We start from the raw sequence: 21,823 nt of genomic DNA, 5'->3' as shown, positions 1-21,823 counted from the left end.
CAGTGCCAGTCAACCATAATTGGCCCCTTGCCAACAGATTAATATGCATTCCCACTCTATTAAAATGGCCTTTCTTACTGAGGCTCCAGAGAGTTAATTAAAACGATGCCATTTTGGAGGGCCAAGGATTCAGGGATAAAATTACAATGATTTCAGAGGCGGGGCACATGGATGGACAACTACACTGTCCTTATGTCACTTAGTGCACTTAACCTTCTCTACCAGCAGTGCTTTGGTAGAGGATACAAGCTAAACCTGTTCTCTGAAATGTTTTGCAGCTGTAGTGAAGCCTGAAGTCAACATTATGAATAAGTGAAGACCTGCTGCTGAAGATTTCCTGAGAAAGCACACACTGAACACCACATTAAAAGAGGAAAATTGTGGTTTCAGCTGTGATCACACATACAACATTGATATACAAACAGCAGCTGTGTGTTAACAAGTAACAAACTATAACTGCAAAACAGTAAATATAATATGAACTAGTGTTTGCTCTGCCTGATCTTTTTTTGAGAGTAAAAAAGAAAATGTTGCTAAAGTTAACATCAGAAAACTGTATAAGTCATATTCCTATAATTATGCAATCACAATCTTACTTTTCTTGTGCAAATTCTCTCTGTGATATGATATAAGGAGAACTCTCAGCAGGTCTCCAGAATGGAATAAAAAATGCTTTGATAAATAATTTGCAGACTCTAATTCAAAAAGTTCTCCAGCATCATCCACAGAATGACTCCTGGCTGAACAGTAGGGTGCTTAAGGAGCAATTGAGCGTGTGTCCGTGATTTGACCTCTTAAAGGCAATAAACAATCGGTCCACAGATGGCCACTTATTCCCACCTTGATGAATCATAAAGGATTTTTAGGGGCTTTGGAGAGGCAGGAAATGAAATATGAAATCATAAACAAACTAACAACATTTACGCTTTCAGATGTACATTTTAAAATGCAAACAGGCAGTGAGGAAATGATAGAGAGGAATGAATCACCCAATAGTCGTGTCCCAGCAGCCCTGCTGCCTCTCAGGGGAAGAGGAGAGAATCACAGCCCGAGGGAGGTGGTGGAGTTGGGTTAATCTCCCGTACCAGTGCTTTCAATAACTGCATGTCAGTGCCTGGCTGTCTTCACCATTTTGTGAGATTTTTTTTTTTTTTTTGCAACTCTTTAAATCTTCCCCTCATGTCAAGTCTTAAAGCTGATATCTCATCCGAGGCCAGGCCGTAACTCCTAGCTGAGGTGTGCAGATGCAGCCCTGGTGATGTACTGCTCCCTGAAGAGCAGCCAGCGCAGTAGCTCAGTCCCATTAAACAAAAAGTACAACACCAACAGAAACAGAACATGACCTGGAGTTGGGATCCACCTTTTTGTCAGCTAAACTACGCAAATGACCAGTTTTGGCTGCCAGAAAAAAGATTTACCTCAGTAGCGACAGGAACATAATGTAGCAACTCAGCGTTCTTGTAAATCAATGGCTAAAGGGACTTCTCTTGTCAAAGTGACCAAAGAAAACGCTGGCCGATTTTTCCTGAACTTTTTTTCTTTGGAAACAGAGCTTCCACGAATAGGTTCAACTTCAGTTTACAGCTCCTAGGCAACCAACATCAAGGCCTGAATGTTTGTCAGGTGGCAACAAAACTTTATGTCTTTGAAAGAAGAACATCAGTACTTTGGAAGACAGTGAAAGAGAAAGGCAACACAAGAAAGCTGCTGAAAAGATCTTGGGCACGGGAGTTACTTAGGATCTGTGTCGGCAATCCAAATTTACAATATAACAGAGGAGATTGTGTCTATAGCTTTAAATCTGTTTTATGGTTGTTACAGTAAGTGGGACAGCACAAAGAACTAACATATTCACTTTATTCTCAGTAGCAGACTGCTGTCAATCGTCCCAAAAGAGTCATTATACAAAGCTCAATCAGTGAAATTCACCTATGAGTGTCCCACACTGTTGGACTAACTGTAATAAAACATGACACCAAAGTCATCTATTCCTCAGCCTAAAGCTTTATGAGCCGTCATTAAACCACATGTTGTGTCCCTAATCCATCATTTTGACTTGTACTTGATGTCCTGTCTTTTACAGCTTTGTGGGGGCTTTCAGAATATTTGCAGAAGAGATTAGTATTTGAGAATAAAATCTGTCCTCTGCATCATTGAGTGTGTAGCACCTGTTGTATAAATCCACTCCTACAGTAAACCACAACAGACCTGTTTGAGAATGGGATGGACTCACCCTTGGTTGAGGAGAAAGACCCATACAAATACCAGGACAGGCTGACATTTATCACAGAGGCCACAACACTTGCGATGCTACACCTGTAAAACAGAGAGAAGGACATTTTAGTCAACTGTTTGATTCCAGTAAACACATGTACACTGTAGGCGCCTGATTATGTATTAAAATGGGAGAGCAGACTTTGAAAGATACCTAATTTTACTTTGAAAGATACATTATTTTACTTTGAAAGTTACATAATTATACATTTTTTAACACATTTCCAGCATTTGTATAACACCTAACATCTTGGATTATGTCACCTGCACAATTCAAGGGATGGTACCAAAAATGTACAATGTTTTTTTAATTATTTGTCTGGTTCAGCTGCTAAAAATAATAAAATTATCATTGATATATGGCTTCTTAGATGTAATAACCAGATTGTGGGTATGTATGATGAAAAGTTAATTTTTAAAAAGACAATCAAAATGAGGTAGCAAAACTATAACTTTGCTCGCTCTTGCTGAACAGTCGGGGTACATTTCCTTCACTTGCTCCATCCCTCAGGTGCCTCTGCCAGTCAATACAAGTATTTAGAGGATGTTTGACATTTTGGTGTATACGCTCATTTGCTTTCTGGCGTCAGACTTAGATGAGAGGTTTAATACAACTCTCAATCTAACCTTCTTATTTTTTTCAAAGAAGCAAGAAAGCAAAAAAATATATATATATATAGATCAGAGTTGGCCGTCCAGTGCCCATAGTGATTATTTAATGATGTAGGGCTGAAAATTTGGAAAAAATACAAAATAATTTCCTTCAATATTGTGAAGCAGAATTGCATATCATTATTGTAATTTTCAATGAAAAATATTAACATGGTCATGGGCAATTTGCAGGTGCATCTCTGCAGCACCAAATTCAGAAAGATATTTTGACACATCTATTGCCTTAAATTAAGTCATATTAGGACTGAAGCACTTAAACACCAATGGGAGAAAACTAATCAGTGGCACAGAAAATAAAAAGCTCTGGTCAGTGACCTCTGAGACCAATATATTTGGAAAGAAGGTTTACTTGCTGTTTTGAGAGATTATTACATTCCTCATATTGCTGCAACTTCTAATTTTTAAACTCCCTAAAAGCTCAGGAGCCAATGAGAAAACTACAATATAAAAGAAAACCAATTACTAAGCTTGAAGCAGATTCACTCCAGCAAATAGGGGGGCTTGGATAGAACAGTGCATTTAAATCTGTGTCTTTGGAATATGTTAAAGATTATGCTGTATGTGTAGTTTGAAAATGTCCGTGGCCATTTGCATAGTTTTTTCCCTTTTTACTGCAGTGAATCAAAGCTTGCACTTTCATTTAGTTCAACCAGACATTACTATACAATTGGCTTAAGGCAGGATGAAGCAGGTTTCAGTGCACATTTTACAGACATCCTGAAGAGTAAAGCCCTTCCATGCGCTCCCTTTCACGAGACATGTTGCATTAATAATAACATCAACAAATTGACAAGCTGTGCTTAAAGAAGGAGAGGTTGACAGTATTGATTAGCTGCTATCAGATTTATAATTAAAGACACTGACTGTATCAGTCTGTCACTACTCTGATTAGGGAAGATGCTGGAGAGGCTTTACGGTAGAATATACACCCAGCATGGGAGGATGAGCAGTAAACAACAGAGAAGTGCCTGGATAAAAGCTATGAGTGGTTCATGAGGACAGCAGCAGAGCCAGACAGCAGCATGAGGTGCTGAGGCTCATGTCCTGTTTGGTCAGGGGGCGAGGCCATGACAAGATACTGACAGCGAGCATGCAGGACCTCCAGCTGAGTACCTGACATACCTCTCCATCCTTCCTCTTTTTCTCTTCTCACTCCCACTCCTATAACTGTTAGCTGAACAGTGCTGCTAACATGTAGTCTGAGTTACAGGATGCCGACTTTAGATATAAGCCTGCCATTGGCTGCCTATTTCAGGCAGCATTCTCCTCCTCTTCTGTTAGAGTTGGGTGTTTTCAGGTTTTAACCTGACGGCTGAAGCAGCATTTGTCAATGTAATCGATCACTCTTTGAATTCGAATTTGAACTCTTGGTGGCTTTTATTTTGAAGTTTTGGGTTTGGGTTCTCGCCACTTCCTGGGTCTCTGTGGATAGAAGCACGAGGCGGGCACCACAGCTGTGGATCATGGGCTGCAATCATCAGCAGCTTATATGACCCTCCTCTTCCCTCTACAAGCTGCCAGAGTGTCTTTGCATCACCAGCGGTAGATCTGCCTCTAAGTATCGCTCCAGCCTGATGGTTTCTCAAGTGTTTTTGTGTCCTGTTGTAACACATGTTTTTGCTCTTGTTTTTCCAGTGCCTCCTGCTACCTCTGTCTGTGCCTCTGTACACCGCCAGCCTCAAGCATTGCTACTCAAACTTCAACCACCTGAACCACCCTTCTCCCTCAAACACCTATTTGCCTAAATCATCAATAAACCGTATTTTCAACTCCTTTACCCGAGTCTCATCTTCACTTGGTGTAACCGTTACAGATTCCAACAAATAGACGTTACCTTGGTGGACCGCCCAGGGGTTAGCCACTGTCAAGCTACATTTCTTACATTTTTCATCTTATCTTGTCCATCGGTAACCTATCATTATAAGACTTACGCAGGCCACCGTAAAAAAACTGAATCTCCCCTCCAATCCTTGAAGTGGCAATCCCAGATGTCGCACTGGGCTGATTTTACATATCTACCTTTGTGTCCTTGTAATGGCAACTTGCCCAACTGTACGCCTTTCATAATCCATGCATTTATACCTGACTAAATAAATCACTGGGCTTTTAAAATGTTCTGTATTTTACACTGTGCATTATATTGTGGCCCTGGCAGTTACCGTAGGGTGAAAGGAAAAATTGTCAAATTTCCGTTTTTAAGAACTCAACTGTTAAGTAGAAGAAGAATAAAAACAAGCTTTGGTTATGGCTGAAAAGGGAATAATGTCTATCGGCCCCTTTTTTTGTTCTATTAATATGCCCATTCCATTAAACGAAACCCAGAACACTCGTCTAGCCATTGTGTGACGAAAGTGACTGAAGTACAAATCTCCCATGCACAACTGGATTACTTGATCAAGTATTATTGGATTATTTTTGCTTTACTTAAAGGAAAATCATGTAGGCATGAGGTAAGATCAGCTGATAAGTGATGTTATATTATGAAGGCTTGCTGGGTTCAGAGCAGAGACAGCTAATTTTGGGTTATTAACAGGTACATGTGTTATTTTTTCGTCCCACATTAACGATAGACTGGCTGATATGTGAACTTCGTTGTGAGGTTATATCTCGGTCGCCCTCTGTGTTTTATCTCTGACACGTGCAAATTCATTTTTTAACGGTGTGGCCTCACTCAGGCTCTAGTCGTGCAAGTTGTCCAAAAATTATGCCCCACCCCTACCAGCAAACGCATGACCGTAAAGTACATTTCTCACATTTGCATTATATTTTATCGATCAGGGAGAACAATAGCATCTGGAATCACTTAACTAGTCCGCCTCCTGATGTTGCACATGCTATGCAGAGAGAGACATTGTCTGCTATTAGGTTAGAATATGTGGACACAGTGCAATATGACAACTTGATAAACATACTATTTTGTTTGTTTACAAATGGACTAAAGGAACCACAAGTGTCGAACAAACACCACCAGCACCATCATGCATCTGGGACTTAGTGCCACACAAAATGATTGTTGTAAAGAAATACAAACAAGAAGGAGCATTATTCCAGAATGAAAAAGGGCACGCCGAGACCTTTCTCCAGTGCTGTGAAGATAGACCTGGCTATGGGAGACTAGCTTACTAGTAAGGCACAATCAAAGAGAATCCGGACTGATGTTGCAGATGTCAATGCAAATATATAAAACTGAATCTTTAACAATTTAAAGACAAACACATACTCTGTTTCACAGTTTGCCTGTTTTTTTATATGCAGCAGTTTTCTGAGTGTTGTCAATTGGTGCAGTTGTTTTTCTTCCATTGCTTGTGTTTAACCTATTTACATGTTTTTTCTTTCGTTTCTGTCAGAGCCACTGTAAAAAAACAAATGAGGTTCCAAATAATGATGACAGAGATCTCATAACTGTGCTATCCCCTAATTTATGTCCCGTCTTTGTAATTTCTACAAAGTCATATTAAATAGTCATACATTTTCTGCTGCACTGCAGAGAAAGAATAGCACACCCAAAAACTAATTTCCAGCGAATAGTGAAAAACCTGTCTTGTTGAAAATGTGACGACATTTACAATTCCTGGGAGGCCTGCAAAAGAAAACTGACAGGAGTGCTTGCAAGCGACGGCCTCATTCAATGATATTGCTCATTCTGCAGGATCTTTTATGTGACACCATTACAGCTTGAGCTTTTTTTTGTTTTTACAAAGGGGGTGATTCGATGCTTTATGAAAAGAACAAAAAAAATTGTTCTACAGAGCAAGCAAATACAGACTTAAACTTCCTTTTCAAGAGCCCCGAGGGGCAGATTAGTTAGAAACAACGGCATCTTAGAAAATGGATCCAACAATCAGCGGCAGCATTGGGCTGAGTCATAATTTATTACCCATGCACGCTTCACAGTAGCGCCTGTTAGTGTGAGACTCAACACTGGGCACCGGACTGAAAATAGATGCAAGAAACTGGAGCTGAGAAAACGATCACATTACAGCATTGTTGGGCTTCTATAAAAGCACATGACATGTTTGACTGTAGCTCTGTGGTGTTTAACGGTGGAGAGGGTTTTCTTTTTGTTGTTTTTGTCTGATGCTCATGTTTCATTGCCCTGGAATCACTGCCTTCTTCAGATTCAAAGGAACAGCTTGCTATCAGCCTTCATATCATCTATAACCACATGAGTATTGCAAGGTCCTTGTAGTATTTGGATTTTAATGAGCAAAAATACATCCACACACAAGACTTAAGAGAAAATTGGAAACATGATTCTGTTTTTACTGACTTAAAGTGGTCAACAAAACTCACCCCTACTGTCTGTTTTTTCTGTCTGTGGCTCTCCCATACACACACACTCACACACACACACACACACACACACACACACACACGCACACACACACGCACACACACACACACACACACACACACACACACACAGATGCACACAGAAGTCCAGGGCACTTTCCATAAATAGAATGGAAAGTAGGCAAGTGGCTGCTGGGAGTGGCTTTTACTGGGAATATGATCGATTAAAAAGCAATTTGCTCCTCCGCTCAGGCCCTGCACTCCTAAATGACAGCCCCCCGTGGTCCAGATGGAGCTCTGAGGGGTCGGAGGAGCCGGCCTGCCCCGCCTGCTCCTCCATCTTCAGCAGGCAGCACCCCCACATGCCTGCTCCTCTCACACACACATACACACACACACACACACGCATAGCCTCCACTTCTAAGCCCGAGCCTCGGTTACAGTCTGGTGGGCACCTTGAAAGTGACCATGCAGAAACATCTAGGCAGCCCCTGCTGGTCTGACAGAGAATCCAGACTTTGTTCTAATGCACTGTGTATTTGAGAAAGCTGAAATAAAGACATGAGGGTAGGTTAAGGAACAGAACACCGTACAGCACAAACTCAGATGAGGCAGAAATTCGATTTAGTAGTCACTGTGCACTGGACCAACACCTGCCGCTACTGCCACTACTGCAAAATACACAATTTAGAGACATCTAACATGGTAACAGTGGCTTTATAAAATCATATGTTCTGTTTCCAGACCGCATTTGTCAGCATGGTCTTTGGAATCGGAAAGCTACAGTTGTTACTTATTTCTCCCGGAGGAAGCATTCATGAGTGCAGATCTTCTCTTACCTCCTAAAATCATAATAACCTGTGTGCCTTTATGTGAGTTCATTAATATCTCAGGTGCTGGTCACAGTTTTACTTCGTATTGTGGTGAGAATACTATTCTACAACTGATGAGAGGAAACTTGGTCAGGGAACTGACCCTGAGCTAAGTCTTTACCTTTGAACGAAGACAGGCATATAGCATCATAGCAAAGCATCGACCAGGGTCGAACAACTACACGCCTCTGCTGCATAGACTCTCATGCAATCGTTTTAGATTTTCATCATTTTCAGGCTAGTTTTGTGGATTTATGGCTAGTTATGATTCAACATTGTGCCTGGAGCATATGTAATAGAGATACTCATTACCTGGACATTAGCAGAGTACAGCACGTCATTAGTAGAGCCTGACTGATATGAGATTTTGGTGACCGATGCCAATACTCATTTTTGAGGGGTGAAATTTAATGGTTACCAACATGGTGGCAGATATAGTAATTTATTGAGCCGGAAGGAAAATAGACTCATGTGGTTTTGCACTGATTTCTCACCTCTCTGCAAATATCCAGATAGCTACTTTCTCAAACATAAACCTTTATTAAATATCAAAAATAAATAGGAATAAAATAAATGGCTAAATAAACATCATTACTATGTAGTTTCACAAATTATAAGCGAGCAACATTTCTAAATCAGGGCAGGCAATATTTCCTGTATTATATTTTTTGTAAAAGAAAGTTCATAACGCTCACCATTCACACCAGTGCCGATCTTTGGGCACTTCTATGCTACGCTAGCTACTGAAGGGGTGTTAAATGTATAATGTTAAGATGTTGCTTTTGCTTTTTCATAACTGTAACAGTAAACAAAAAGGCCTGCTTACTTTACAATAACAGCCTGGAGCTTCCTTCACTACTGCCTGGAGGGAGAACAGACATTGTTCATCTGCAACATGTCTCGATTGGCTAGTGATGTGGTTATTCACTTTTACATTGTGATGTATAGGCTTTAGCTTCAATCTTTATCTTTTCAAACCATTTTTGCTGCTGAGTCAGTTTGAAATTCTGGACATATCCTTCAAATGCATATTAGACCCTTGTGTCTGCTTCCCTCTGAAATCACTTTTTCGTTATTCCCAAAAGTAGACAATATTTCTTCAGGGAGTGCAGTCAGTGACAGTGTGTGCTCCATGCTAGCTCCAACAGCTTGATGGAGTAGCAGAAATAACAATAAAAGGGGACGTGACTTAGTGAAGGATTAATTGTGTTGACATACAAGTTTTGGGATAATTTGTCATCAGCTGCTAACTTTTGATAAGCTTATACTTGGACAGACAGTAGCATAGTCTGAAGGGACTTGCCAGGGTGTGAGTTCAAGTCAAGCACGTACCAGTCAGTACAGAGCAGGGACTGGTGGCTGTAGAGGTGCCCCTTTAACAAGGCAAAGAACCCCTAACTATGCAACAGACCCATCACATCACTGGCAGCTGTCAAAATAATGGTGATTCATTTTCTGATTGACTAGTGTAATTATTCTCTCAGCTGTAATTTGTGGTGTGGTGTGGTATGTGATGAGGATATTAAAGAAATTATTTGATATCTTTAATCCAGTAAATAGGGATGTAATGGATTACCATTACAATTTCTATTTTAAGTAATTTATCAACTGATTGAAAAATAATTAGCAGAAAATGGGCCATACCACAAATTCCTGTGCATACAGTATGCTAAGTAGATAGACAGAGTGCAACCACTGGTCCAAAACACGCTGCATGTGTGTGCGATCACCTGCTGAGAACAGAGGCTGGGGAAAGATAATATGGGATGAGGGGAAGAGGAAGGGCTGGCAGGACCATATGGGCCCTGGCTGCACAGTTTGATTAACTGCATGTGGCAGTATTTGGGAGACTGGTGATCTTACTGTAACTGGTGATAACTAGTGATCTGTGTCCAAGATTGTGGACAGTTTAGTAAAAAGAGAAAACTAAATAACTCATTGGAAAAATCTTAACAAACCTTTAAAACTAAATATCCAACATTGATAATGCCTTCACACCAAACAACAACATCTTTATCAATTGAATTAAATTAATTTCTTCCCGCTGCACATTCTTTTTTTACTAGTTTCAGCTGTAGCTGAGAAACACTTAGCATTTAATGCTAGATCCAGATCCATCAGCAGGGGTTCCACTGCAAAAGTACATCAGTATCACAGCTAAAAGGTAAACGATATTTTGAAGTGCCAGGGAGTACGTTCTCCGTTACCATAGGAACACAGGTAGTAAGTGGTGGTTGTAGCGGAGACGGCTATAAACACACAGTCAGTGGCCATTTTTAAACTGTGTGAATTTACAGGCCAAATAAAAGACACCAATTACCTAAACTGATTACTAGACAGAAGCGGTCACGCCTTTCATCTTGCACATTCACGGCATTGATTTTCCCATATGACACGGGATTCAAACCTGCAGCGTGTCTACTTTTCTGGCCTTTCAGCAACACTTCCCCTGATTATCCTCACTGTCTGCTGCTCTTGGCTTCAGCAGAGCTTGGCTTCAGACCTCTTCAGACTAAGCGGCTGGAGGTTAATTGATACTGACAGATGACGTAACGTAACGTGGAAGTCATTTGCAGGGAGATCTGGCTTCTTTATCAATGACGGTGCTCCTCACATACACAGACAGGAGGGAGGGAGTTAACAGATGTGATTCTGTCCAGAAGCCTTGTGTTCCCACAGTATTAAAGGGGTGATGACTAAATCCCTGTCACAATTTGTACTTTTCATCTTCCATTTTCAGCTTGAAGTAAACTTAGCTTACCTACTTAAATTCTACTTGTATCATTTTCTATGTTTAAAAGTTTTGGAAAGATTTTTAAGCACATGACTTAACAAAATATATAACATACATAGCTCTAGTTGTTTTTAGATACATAAGTGTAGACTTGTTAAATATTATACCATATATTATATTGTACCATATTTTTGGTAATATTAACTTGCTTTTTTACTAAGAGTTAGAGGAGAAGATTTTTGCTAGTCTTGATGGTGATGTCTACCTTTTAATCTAACTCTGGGAAATAGAGCAAATAATTGTGTTACCTAAATGTTGAACTACTCATTAAGGTTTGCATTGCATGCCAGAACTTCATACCATCATTTATCTAAAGGCTACTGGACCTTTGCTGCCAAGAAACGAACACTTTAGCCACTGTCTTTTGTCAGTGACTCAGTGACCTTGCATGGTTGATTAGAGGTCCCGTCAGTTCACTGTTAATGGGATCAAGGGATAGTGAGGGTGGGGGTGTGGGAGTGTAGGGGGTCTTACTGGGTTTCCGTGAGGAGAGACAACTAGAATTAAAGTCCCTCCGGGGATAGAGGAAAGCCATCAGAACTTTTGTTCCCTCGTCTTTTCACCCACTCAGTGTCTGGCTGATTGATATTCTTATGAATGTTAATACTAGAGCACCTCTTCCAAAGCTCACCTTGATAGAATTGATTTTCCTCAAAAATAATTCAGCAGAGGCATAATGGAAACTAGTAAAAGTGCCTCAAAGGCTGGATTCAATGGTTTTGAAGTGAAAAAGTTCCGCCGTGATTCCCTTCGGTGTAAAAATGACTCTCCGTAGACTGCGGATCCAATCTTCAAACTATAGAACAGATTTAATACAGGTACGTCTGCATTTGACTTTATGACCTATTGTCTCCTGCTTCTTCCTCAGACATAAAATATTCATTTATCTTGGGCATACAGATTATTAAGAAGCTTATTGCTGCTGTTGCAGAAAATCCTCGAAACAGTCATTTCATTTTTCTGTTTTTAAATTAACATAGTTTTTATGCATCACTTCCTGAAATAGGGCCTCACAGTCCCAATACATGATACAAGCACAAAATGCATGATTGTCAATCTGAAAAGAAATGCTTTCACTTTCCTTTTTTTTATATCAATCTAAAAATTGAAAATCCAGGGTTTCCATTTAACTTCCAATATCTGTGATAGACTGGGAAATGGATAAAGGCAAAGAGAAATATGGACTCTTCCACTTGATATGGCATTAAAAGCAGCAGTCTCCTATTATGGATTAGCCAGTCGGAACTCTCCCACACACACACACACACACACACACACAAACACAGCTTTCTCTGGCACAAGCAATGTGTCAAACAATAGTTGCCAAGTCTGCTGCCTGCAACAAAAGATGGAAAGAATTAGAGAAATGGAAATGGTGATTCAATGCTGTTATGAAAACTGGAGCGCAGCGTGCTATGACAGAGTGAAAACCCATTCAGTCGGACTTAATGCTCCGTGGAATCTCTCCTCCGCCCGACCCCCCTATAGCACTCCAAAATGCAAAAACAAAAATCAACTGTATTGTATCTGTGTTTTTAAACACGCTCACACACAACCCTCCCTTTGCTCCCAGCCTGTCTGGCTTTCTACATTTAAGATTCAAAATGTAATTGCCGTGTCACCCCTGCTGATTGGAATTTGAACACTGGGATGCAGCAGTCATTCAGGAGTCCTGAGTCAGACATATAAATGTAAAAATATTAGTACAAAGATGAGGTGCATTCAGGTAGAAGCCATTATTCCCTATTGACTTCCCTTGCAAAATCTATACTTGTCACAAAAGAGAAGCAGGCGAGCTAGATTTTTTAAATTGCACAAAGGGGCTGAAACTCAATATCATGTCCCAAATATTTTGCACATTCAGTGCATTTCCATCCATTTATATCCTCGGCCCCACTTCACCTCACCTCTCCTTTCACACCCAACAAAGTTACACCATATTGAATTCTCCCAATAGAAAGTGCAAGTGCAGACCTTTCTGACATCTATTTAAGCCTTCAGCCATATATCTGAGTCTGGGGCCCATCCAAGAGCGGTAAATACCCGTGCAGAAGCAGCGGTGCTGCAAAGCTACAGAGAAGATTGGTATTCAGAGTGGCAGCTTCCGAAGTTGAAGCTGCATAAATAGCCCAAACTATTACATAAAGGTAAACAAAACACATTGTGCCGAATCATATCAGCTCTATGCTGCAGCAGGTGGAGAAACTGACAACGGCTGCTCTGCTCATCAAATGATATAATATTAAGGGTTTTTTTGTTTTATTAGTCTTTGTGGCAGAGCACGGGCCAAAAGCTGTCGAGATGGAGGCACAGAGAGAAGACAATAAGAGAGCAGGAGCAGAAAGATGGCAGACAGAAAATGGGCCAAGCGGCTCAAAGTGAGCTGTGAAGTTTTAGTCTCAACAATAGCTTCCGTTGCCGGGTAGCAAAGCGGACCAAACTGCAGAGTAATGGTAGACGATGTCTCGCAGTGGCTGTCAAAACTTTTTGGGGAAATCATAGCACATTGCTCAGATAATGAGCCACACAGGTTTGGATAAAGGGCAACACTAGCACGTACACGCACACTAAGAGTTTTTTATTCACGGTGATACGGCTCACTAACAGTCCAACATCTCACAACACAACAGCCAGGATGTGACACATGTCTGTTTGCAAGCGGAGAAATAAATAGCAAATCTTTTACTTTTTGTTGGTGTCGTCAGCCACACAAGCTTCATCCAATTCAAATAGTGTCTACAGGCTGCTGGAAGACGAGATCCAAAATGAGAGAAGGAAAAGTGTTGATAGGGATTTGGGAAGCTGTAGTGGACTTCCACATCTTCTCCCTCATGAGGGAGTTCTGTGGCAGGCTGTCTGTGCTGCTGTCAGCATCCACGCTCTTCTCCTCCCTGGAAACAAAGGTTGGGATTGTTTATCCATCCAAATCCTGCAGGACTGTTCAATCACTGTCAACCCAAACCAAGTACACATTTCAGAGAAATCTGTTGCATAGTTAACTATTCTGCAACTTATGATGCTGCAGGGGTCTGTACTAGTTGATTGCACAAATTAGAGTTAAGGTCAGGTCACAGTAGCATTTAACCTGATGACATTTAATTGGGAAATCTATTCATTTCAACATCGTCGCTATGGTTACTGACCTTGCTTACATGGGCAACACAACCCGTTATGCACCATCCATTTTTACTATCCACATGGATGCTCACATAAATGGGAAACTTTGGGAAAGATTTTGGTGTAAAAGAGGCAGTAATAGATGCAGATTTAATTCATATTTGCCTGGGCTTTATATTATCCACATATCTCTATAGATATACTGTATATGGATATACAGGGTGCTTTAAAAACTGGAACGAAGCAACAACAGCCAGGTAAGATTAGACACACTTACTTAGCCTTAGAGTAATATGCAGAACATTTCTAACACGAGTGGCAGCCTTTGACAGAGAGAGAGAGACAGACACAGAGAGAGACACAGAGAGAGAGAGAGAGAGAGAGAGAGAGAGAGACAGAGAGAGAGAGAGACAGAGACAGTGACAGTGACAGAGACAGAGACAGACAGAGAGCAAAATTGAGACCATTATCATGGGCAGGGTCGAAATTAATCTATTTTTATATTCTACCCTTTTATTTTTCGGCGATCTTTGCCCCAATGATTGAAATTTGCCCTCATCCCTTCACTTGTCATGGTTATTCAACCCATAAGTTGGTACCCATACCACCCTGATTACTGAGATTTCTATTTAACAGTTATAAAAACATACTTTTCAATGCTCTCTGATGTGCAGATGTGTTTCTAGATTATCTCAGCTTCAACTACATTAAACACACAGGTTGAATATTGGCATTTCTGTACTTTAGTTAGATATAGCTGCAATAAACTAATATACCAGTCCTGTTTTTATAAAATACAATGGTGCTTTTCTGTGACTGATGTTTGACCTCCATTCATTTCACAACATGTAAAGAGGCCTGAATGTTGAGTTGTCCTGACGTGCTAAACTCCGACATAGACAGTCTACACGTGAAAAAATATGTGCACTTTTGAGGTTCAAAAAGGTCACTATTGTTGTCCCCTTCCCAACCCAAGACATATTTACAGGAAGTGAGCATTAGCATTATGATTGACAGCTAGTCTCAGAGACGGATGTGGATGCACAATGCAGTGCCTGAGTACAATGCACAATAGGAGCCTATAAATTATGTTTCTCCAGCCTGCTGGTAGCCACTTGGTTCTGCTGCTGTTCAGTGGCTGATATGAGGTACATGATTCATTTTAGCTCGAGTACAAATCATGTTGCAGCAACAGGCAGGATATATAGTGGCGGAGGTGTGAGATTGGTTGTTGATGAATGCTTCCTGCAGTTCCAAGTTTTTTTTACTTTTGGGGAAAAAATTAGGCTAGTTAACATTTTCCAGGACATAGATCATGACACAGACAGGTATAAGTATTTGTACTATACATATATGGTTAATAACTAACTTCATTTCCAACGCTCAGCTTAGATGACACAGCCTCATTCCAGTTTGGAGCTGCACACACATTCAACTGTGGCTAATTTATCTCCGACTCATTTTCTCCAGGCTTTTAAACAACAGGGAAGCAGAACAAAAGTCTGTCATGTGTGACGTACAGTACAGTAAAGCAGACTTCGCCTCTGGAAAAACTGCCTCCATTTACTCCAGCAAGACGGGGATAAAACACAGCCCGTGCCACTTAATTTATGATACAGAGTAAATTAATGGGTGCTGACAAGCTCAATAATTTTTCAGAGGCAACAGATAACAGTTATAATTATCAGCCGCGGAATTAAACAGTCAGTGGAGAGACAGTGGGCACTTTCAGTGGTGTGTGTGTGTGTGTGCGCACATGTAATATCGTCTGCTGGCCAAAGCAGGGCCCATTAATGGCAGACCTTGAGTGTGAATGTGATATTCTTTGGTTTATTACAGTCCAGTGTGTGCACGGACCCCGACTGCAGCTACAGAGAGCTGATTTCGTGCCAGCTCTCGCTCCGTCTCTTTCTTTCTCTGCCTCGGCTGCTTGACAAAAACATATTACATCTACAAGAGTCCTTTTCCTGAACCGACTGTATTGCCAGAGAACAACAGCTCGGCTGTAGCCACGCTCTGCAAGAAGCCGCTACATTTATTCCAGCCCGCGCTGAATGCCTCAGTGTCAGGGACCGACCATTCACTGTTGTTATGATTCATTTCCCCGAGTCATTTAAGGCAGTGGTAATCAATGGTTGCTCCTCTGCATCCTGAGTTCAGCCATGTTGATGGCTTTTAAAAAGCTTTTAAGTGCGAGAGATACAGATAGAGGGAGACAGAGGAGGATACAAAGTAAGTATAAGAGAGCTCAGCATCAAAACAAGCCTGTGTATTGTCTCTGGCAGATGCCTGACTTCATTAGGGACTTGCATGCTGCTTCATACACACTCCAATAGGCTAAAGCCATAAACAACGCCGAAGAAATGGACTCTTTCTGAGCACTATGAGCATGCCAAGCCAGTCACACAGGAAAACACACCACCTCTATAACTTGTTATATCTCACTCTGTGTGTGTCTGTTACTCTATTAGTCAGAGAGGGGAGATTGTGGAGAGCACAGCTGCCCTCTATGGGTGTGAAAACATTCCAACACATTGGCAGAGAGGCAGCTCTAATTTCTTCTTCTGCTGCTGCTGCATCATGGCTGGAAGGAACACAGAGGTGCTAATTGTTGGAGCTAAGGTGTTTAACACTAATTAGCTGGCTTATCTTGCTAATGTCGCAGAGTCATCAAACGTAGCTCAGCAGCTTGGAAAATAAGAAGCATTTCTCTCTGTTGTACGACATATTATGCTTGGAATCTGAGGCATTTGACACATGTTGTTTTATGCTTTTGGAATATACTCTCAACCCCCGCACACACACGGCCCTGACATCTCCAGCTTCAGATTCTGTATGCCAAGTTCAATATAGCACAAGGAAAGGCAGTGTTTGTCTTTGCTTTGTCCTCACTACCCCATGCTGAGGACACAAACCATAAAAAACAAGGTGAAAACACACAGCACCAGACTGGTAATAGATTTTATAGAGCACGCCCAAACAAATAGGTCTGTGTGTACACTGAGTGAGCTTTAAAGAGCCAGAGGAGGCCGCAGTTCATATTTCTAAGTCGGCTGGCTTTTCTGCTGCACCACAGAGACCTCGATAGATCTAGGGAGCATGTAGCTCTGGGAGTGGGGGATGCTGGGTATGAATTGTCCCAGCCACACAGAGGTCTTTCCCCTGATCATACCCAACACTCTGTGATGTTTGATCCAGCAAAGACCTAAGAGGATGAAAGGAATATATAAGATCTCCATCTCAGAAAACATTCATTACCATGTCAAAGCTGGTCAAGATGTGGTTTTCAGTGAAAATGTGAATTTCTTTTTCATAGAAAAAAACACTTACACTTGCATTGTCAGCTATAGCTAGCTACGATGGCAAAGCACTATTAAAGGTTGAGATGGCACTACTTTTTCTCAACCACAGAACTCTATGCACATGCACACTCATATGCTTTGTGCACTGCCTCGGATCAGCCGTCTTGGTCAGAATACTGTAGAGTTCTATGTTTGAGAAAAGTAGTGCAAAATGATTACAATAAACCATGGGCATAATTTAACTGCAATGCAAACATGAAGACATGCAATTCAGAATAAAAATAACTTGAGGATCCTAATGGGATATATTTCTCAAAAATATATACTTTAGGGTATATGCTGTCATGTGACCTTGCAGAAATATAAGTAATGCATCAAAATGTACATGAACATGCATAACAGCATTATTATGATGCCTAAAATAACGTGACTGGTGAAAAATAAGAAACTCCCAACATTAAAGTTATGCTATGTTCACCAACTTAAATGTAGTTTGGCACTTTGGCACTTCACCAGACCACTTTGCATATCGAACAGAGCAGAAATGAAGCAAATTCCCTCTGCCAGTGTCAGGAAGGCTGCATAAACACCCCCATTAGAGTTGCAGGAGTCAGTAATGGAACAGGGGTCTGCCCTGGCGTCTGCTCCTCATGCCCCATCATCCATGGCAAAGATCTACCAGAGGCCGGAGAAAAGCCAAGCATCTCTCAAGGGAGAGAGGAGGAAGAGTGTGAGCAGAGATCACTGCAGCGTGTAGTGAGGCTGAGAGCTGTGGGCAGAGCAGCTACTCAGACTGTTACACCAGTTACTGCAACAACATGCTCCATTATACTGGATTGCAGACCTTTGGCTGCCAGACAACATTAAACACATTGCAGCAACACTTACAGTAACACTGAGAGAAAACACACTGTATCAATAATAATGAATCACTCACTCGCACACTCGTTCAAACGCTGTCTCGTTTGCTCAGTCGCTCACCCACACACTCAGCTAAGTCACTTGCTTGCTCACTCATTTGCTCATTCACGAGCTCACTCAGCAATTCTCTCATTCACTCATCCGCAAACACACCCACAAATACATGCAAGTACACACTCTGTATCCACAATATCTGTAAGGGAGTGCAGATACAAAAATAGATAACTAAACACCCAGAGAAAGCATCACAGCATGTGCAATTTCATGTGCACTTGAAACAAACATTAAGATATATATGCAACTCTAAGAAATCACAGTTAAGTGGCTGAATGTTTTTTATCCACTGCATGTAAACAGTTTAGTCACCCAATTTGATTAAACTGATGTAAAAAAAAAAATGGCCGTGAAAACCCTCTAAACAGTGTACTTGTTGAAGGCTATTTTCAGCAGTGGATTAATACAAATTTGGTGATCTAGGGCAGTGATTCTCAGTGTGTGATCTGGAGCCCCTGACAAGCTTTCAGATTCACAAATTTAAATGATTATGCTATAAATGTATTTCAATTGTTTCACAAAAGCTTCACAGTTTTAACAAATATTAGTTAAAGTTTGAGATCTATATGATAGTTAATCGATTATGTTCTAATTTAACAAATCTATAATTCGTAAAGCCGTATGGAAATAAGTTTCTAAAATATTTCTCTTGTGTTAGATTTTTCACAGAACTAAGACTAATCGAAGTGTAAAAAAAAAAAGGTTACTTCAAACCACAGGGTTATATACAGTAAGTTGGATCAGAGTGGCTCATTGATGTGTTTCAATAGTTTGTGGACAACAGTGGAGATCTATGGCACAGAGGATTAACATATATCAATCACTGGCTACACTGACAATACATACAGTGGTTTTGATCGTCATAAAAAGGACAGCCATGGCAACAACAGTGGTGAAAGTAAAGAAAGACTTAACAAACCTGTGCTTAAAATACAATGAGCACTGACTTTATTTATTTTTTCAGTTTCAGTGCTGTCTCCAGTGTCTGTTATTTATATAGGTAACCTCAGTCCTGGACTACACACTGTTTCAATACACAACTCATCAAGATGAGTGACAAGTACTTGGATTGGAACGTGACCCACTAAAGCAGAGGGAGGACTACCAGTACACTTCAATTTAAGTAGGCCAATAGCAGAAAAACTAAACTAAACATATCTGCAGCAATATGTTAACATTTAATATATGTATAGTCTTTTTACACCTGTATCATGTTACTACTGCTGCTGAAATGTTCCATATTATTTTTATGTTTTATTATCTGTTTCAGGCCATCTTATCTTTTTTTGTATTATCTCTCACTACAGGCATCCAGGGAGAGAGGTGTAATAATATAGCAGCAACCTTTTTCCTGTTGACATGATTTTAACATTGAGCCATGGATGATGCATAGGCATCCATTCACCCCTGACCAAGTGTTAATACAACTTGAGTGCTGAGGGATGAATCTCACAATACTTTGCAAAAAAATGTACAGATGTACATTTTCAGAGGCGTTAGCGAGCTCAGTTTTTTACAGTGAAGATACATATACATATAATATAATGGTATCATATCAAACCAGAAGACCTAAGGAATCCATTGACACCATGTTATAATATCTTGTCGGGAAGGGGATTAAATAACGCCCCAAAGTTAGGCTAAATTGTAGCAAGGGAAAAACTGACATGGCCATTTTCAAAGGGGTCCCTTGACCTCTGACCTCAAAATATCTGAATGAAAATGGGTTCCATTGGTACCTAAAAGTCTCCCCTTTACAGACATGTAAAGCTGATACAGTGTAGTTTGGGACAGGATGCAGATTTCCTCATGGAGAACACATGTTTTATTCTTGACTATTGTATTCAAATAATTATGCATACAGGGTCCCTAAACAGTCTTGGAATTGCATAAATTGGGTAGGACTAGAAAACTAAGACTCACTAAGAATCCTGTGGATTCAATGAGTGTATTTCTATTCATGTGTGATGTTATCAGTCCACATGATAGCAATTTCATTGGAGTGAGATATTTTTTTTAAACTTGACATCACTGCATAAAAAGACCTGTTGTGACCTCTTGGATAATCACAGGGAAAGGTTAAAGGTCAGATATTTCCCACACAGAGAGCTTTAGTAGTTTTTCACTTGTCAAAGATATGCACTGCACGCTGCATGATTCCCACAATTTTGAGAGCTTTCCCTTTACAGCCCAGGGGGTAAACGCATCGCTGGTGGTAAATGACATGTTTACTGCTGCTTTGCCTTCATTAACATCATCCAGAATGAAATACTGTGAGAAAGAGCAGCATTTTTCCATATGTAGAAAGGTTGGAACTAAAAAACTGAATCAACTTTGCTTTTTAAATCACTGCGATATCATCTAAATGTAAACATACCTAATGTTACAGCCAGTATCTTAAATGCAAAAAACCACATACCCCCGCATTATACGACAGAGTATAATGACCTACACTACATTACTTCTAGAAAAACATACATCTGCTTTATTTTTCTTCCACAAATATGCAGAGGCCTGTTCCAAGTTCAACAGGGGAAGTATATCCTCAGAGGAAACCAGTGGCTAAAACAACAGTTGAAATATCTGTTTTGAAAGGGGTCGAAACAGTCATCCTGCAAATATTCCACCACTTCTTTAACCTCATAGTTTCTACATTTTCATATTTCATAACATTTTAATCAACCTCTCAAATCTCTAACTGAAGGCACCAAGGCTTGATCTGTAATAAAATCATCCATTTGCATAGAAGTTTAATCCCATTTCCAACATTTCTTTGATATTTTAATGAACCCAAAACTCTGCTACAAAAATTATGTTTTAATGTAAGATTTTGGCAGTTGCTCTATTAACTCTAGGGTTATTACAGATAATTAAAGTGTGTAAGGATAACAGTAAACACCTTTTCCTCCTCCCTGCCCTTGGTCTTCTTATCTGCCTTCTGTGAAAGCTTTATCTCTGCATCTTCCTCGCTCTAAGCTGCATAACAGAACGTCCAATGAACACCTGTTTTATACCTGAGTGTTCAATCCCATATTTGCAGCTGATGAACTCTGCTTGTGACTAAGACCCTCCAGATGGCAGAGATCGTGGATGGTTTTCCAACACTAATGCCTGGTGAATGATTTGCAACCTGTTCCCCCATCTTACCCTGACATAAAACCAGAGCAAATTTAGCGTGGGAGAACCTGATGACAAACCATGAAAGGGTCACTTACGTTAGAGCACTTCAGCTTTACATGCTTAGAATACAGTGGATATGAGTTTGAACCTGTTGAGCCGCCAGATGTCTTGAGCGTGTTAAGCGGAACAGAAGGGCCCCGCTGTTTATCAGCGTGCACAGGAGCAGGTGGGCAGAGCAGTTCAGAGGCCAAAAGAGAAACTCATTCAGATTCAATGATTCAATGGGTGAATCAGAGCCAATGAATCACTTATTTGGGGTTTAATGTATAATTGCTCGTAAACAATGTGACTATTTGATTAAGTACTTAATGGGACAGGCAGGTTTGGCATAGATGTTAAATCTA

The 21,823-nt window shown here is 40.5% G+C and overlaps 1 protein-coding gene across 9 annotated transcripts in view; it reads right to left on the bottom strand.

Annotated features, from left to right (window-relative positions):
• arvcfb (ARVCF delta catenin family member b) overlaps nt 1-21,823 on the bottom strand; it is a 256,104-nt gene that overhangs the window by 200,296 nt on the left and 33,985 nt on the right. For 8 of the 9 annotated variants that reach the window (XM_059338015.1, XM_059338020.1, XM_059338017.1 and 5 more), the window contains exon 2: nt 2,234-2,316. The gene's annotated coding sequence lies outside the window, so the exon portion shown is untranslated. Of the gene's footprint in view, nt 1-2,233; nt 2,317-13,591; nt 13,612-21,823 lie in introns of those variants that run through there. The other variant, XM_059338016.1, reaches the window with a different exon arrangement.

This window comes from Centropristis striata, chromosome 7 (assembly GCF_030273125.1).
Source record: "Centropristis striata isolate RG_2023a ecotype Rhode Island chromosome 7, C.striata_1.0, whole genome shotgun sequence".
Classification (NCBI taxonomy): domain Eukaryota; kingdom Metazoa; phylum Chordata; class Actinopteri; order Perciformes; family Serranidae; genus Centropristis; species Centropristis striata.
The sequence above is the reverse complement of the archived record's forward strand: the minus strand, read 5'-3'. Positions and strand labels throughout refer to the sequence as shown.